The sequence below is a fragment of the Myotis brandtii genome, unplaced genomic scaffold (genome assembly GCF_000412655.1).
Source record: "Myotis brandtii unplaced genomic scaffold, ASM41265v1 scaffold122, whole genome shotgun sequence".
NCBI lineage: Eukaryota > Metazoa > Chordata > Mammalia > Chiroptera > Vespertilionidae > Myotis > Myotis brandtii.
The window spans coordinates 969,446-972,350 of NW_005354255.1; the positions used below are offsets into that span (position 1 = coordinate 969,446).

The window sequence follows — 2,905 nt, forward strand, 5'->3', positions numbered from 1 at the left end:
CCAGCCCCCCAAAGATGGAAATCTGTAAATTGCCCCCGTTTCTCTCCTGACTCATCTCTGATGGCCGCTGTCGCTGAGAACATGGGCAGCGTCTGACTTGCTGTACTGTAAAAACGAAAGGCATTCCCTGAGGCTGACAAGGTAGAACCTTCTGTGTGTCCCCTGCCAGCCGCCTCTCAAACCCCCAACCCCCTCCAACACCTGGCTTAGTGCAATACTCCCATCCCTGATGGGGTCTCTTGCCATGGTACTGTCACCACAGCCCACGGTCCCCATCCCAACCTTGTTTTTATGGCTGAACTGATTTCAAAACACAACGAAACTGCAAACCTTGTGTGTCTTAATTCTCACCGGGGCTTCCGCGTGCTCAGCCCCTGGTCTGGTATGTGACAATCCAGAGCGCAGCCTCCTGGGCGCCTCTGTAACCTTACAGCCACTGCTGGCCCTGATAACACTCATATGCAGCCCCGGGCCCCACCCCTGCCACCCCTTCCTCTTTTTATGTTGAAGAGATCTCTAATAAATCGGGTAATACTCATCTACCGCCTCTGCCTCTCTGTGCGTTCCTGTGGTCTGGTTGGGAGTTTGGCGTCCCGCTTTGAACAAAACATAAACCCTCAGGAGATTTAAAATAACAACAGGACCCAAATGTCTTATTTTACTGACTGCTTTGAGAGAAACAATTTGTTGTTCCATTTATTTATGCAATCATTGGCTGATTCTGTGCCCTGACCGGGGATCAAACCCACAACCTTGGCATATCAGAATGACTCTCCAACCAACTGAACTACCCGGTCAGGGCCAGGACCCAAATGTCTTAATTGCCTTAATAGCTGTGGCCTCCTGGATTTCAGTTCACCTCGAAAAACTTTTAAAAGCTTCTGACATCATCCTAGCCGGTAGGGCATGTACCTTGGTTGCAGGCTCCATTCCTGGCCCCATATGAGAGGCAACCAATCTCTCTCACATTGATATTTCTCCCTGTGTCTCTCCTCCTCCCTTCCACTGTCTAAAAATAAATGGGAAAAATATCCTTGGGTGAAGATTAACAAAAAATAAAAGCTTCTGATATCATTGCAGCCCAGCTCAAAAGAACAAACACTCCCCAAAATGGCTCATATTGAGTAATGCATGGACCCCATTTAAAGGAAAAATATTTCTACCAGACTCCCAGTTTAAGAAGCACTGTGTTGAAAATCAGACCTGTCTGTGAGCGAGCCCTTGGAAACCCAGTTATAATCATAGATGCAGATGCAGAATGGCTCAGCTCACGTATAAACCAGACACGCAGATAATCTAGAAGGTGCTTTCCTTACATTCAAATATTAAAATTCAAATACTCTCACAGATGCATCTGCATTTTGAAGATCTCAGGGCCAGGCCTCACTGGTTCAACCCATATCCCATGACAAGCAGGGTTGTCATCAGGGTGGCAAGAGATGGTCTGTTATTTCTTTTGGAAGACTTATTTTTTTTGGTATATATTTACAATATAAGTACTAATTTGTTTTCATAGTATATATTCTTTAACAATTTGCATAAAGTTATCTAACATGGGACAGCAATTTCGTGTAAAGCCTCTATAGCAGTGGTTCTCAACCTTCTGGCCCTTTAAATACAGTTCCTCATGTTGTGACCCAACCATAAAATTATTTTCGTTGCTACTTCATAACTGTAATGTTGCTACTGTTATGAATCGTAATGTAAATATCTGATATGCAGGATGGCCTTAGGCGACCCCTGTGAAAGAGTCGTTCGACCGCCAAAGGGGTCGCGACCCACAGGTTGAGAACCACTGCTCTATAGTACTGATCAAGGAAAAAAATAGAACTATTTTGAGGATAAGGGATTCTAGAAGGAATCCTTTGGAAGACCACCCCACCTGGCACCTTGGTACCAAGCACAAGTAGAGCATACAATGCCAGCATTTGGGGTGGTGTTATGAAGCTATATTTTAAGATAAAGATTTAAAGAATTAGTTTAAAATGCTAAGTACTATCCTCTGATGGGCTGGGAGAGCTTGGAGCAGCTCTTTGGGGTTCTCCAGATCTCCAAGCCTCCTCACCCTACCCCCTGACTCATCCTACCCACCAACTACCCTTAACAGCCAGTCCCACATTGATCCCTCCCTGGATCCCCAGCACCCACAGAACAAAGCTGGACCACCCAGTTCAAATTGCAGCTACCTCTTTGGGATCGAGGGAGGGGTGTTAAAGGGACTTTCCCCTCTCTGAGCCTCAGTTTCCCCATCTATAAAATGGGTTGAATGGAAACTAAAAGAGTCATCCAAGATTTTTTTAAAGCTTAATCCCTGTCAAGGGCGGGGTAAAAAAAAAAAAGGACACATATGTAATACCCTTTGTAATACTTTAAGCAATAAAAAAAAAAAAAGCAATCCCTGAAGTACATAACTATTCATTGGCAGATGGTGCAGCATGATGGTGACTCTCATAGAAGGTCAGCCCAACATCTGGGGCTATTTAGTCTCCATCCAGCTCCTACTCTTTGTCATCTTGAGAGGTCGGGACTCGAACCTACTGTCTTGGGGCTTCCCCGCCTACACGCGCCAGGAGTCCTTGCTCCCAGTATAGGCCTCCTCTTGGCCCCGCCCACAAGGCTCCACCTCCTCCCTAGACCCGCCCCTTCTTGGTCCCGTCTCTCCAAACCCCGCCCCACTAACAGTTCTGGCTGCCTCCTGTCCTGAGGCACGAGGACCCACGCGGGACTGCTCCTGGCACTGCCTGACGGGCGAGTCCCCGACAGTCCGGCTGGGGTCCGTCACGCGGACCACGTTTGCAGGAGCTGGGAGGTTGGTGACAAGGCGTTCGAGTCCCCGCGGATAGGGTGGCGGGATGAGGTCTCACCTCCCGGCTCAGGCTCGGACCGGGCAGCCCGGCGCGCGCCG

At 48.0% G+C, this 2,905-nt stretch overlaps 1 protein-coding gene across 1 annotated transcript in view; it reads left to right on the plus strand.

Annotated features, from left to right (window-relative positions):
* The window catches only part of PIP5K1C (phosphatidylinositol-4-phosphate 5-kinase, type I, gamma), a 33,836-nt gene extending 33,294 nt beyond the window's left edge, over positions 1 to 542 (plus strand). The window contains exon 19 of the mRNA XM_014533690.1: positions 1 to 542. This exon is cut by the window's left edge and continues 2,387 nt beyond it. The gene's annotated coding sequence lies outside the window, so the exon portion shown is untranslated.
* Positions 543 to 2,905: the final 2,363 nt, after the last annotated feature.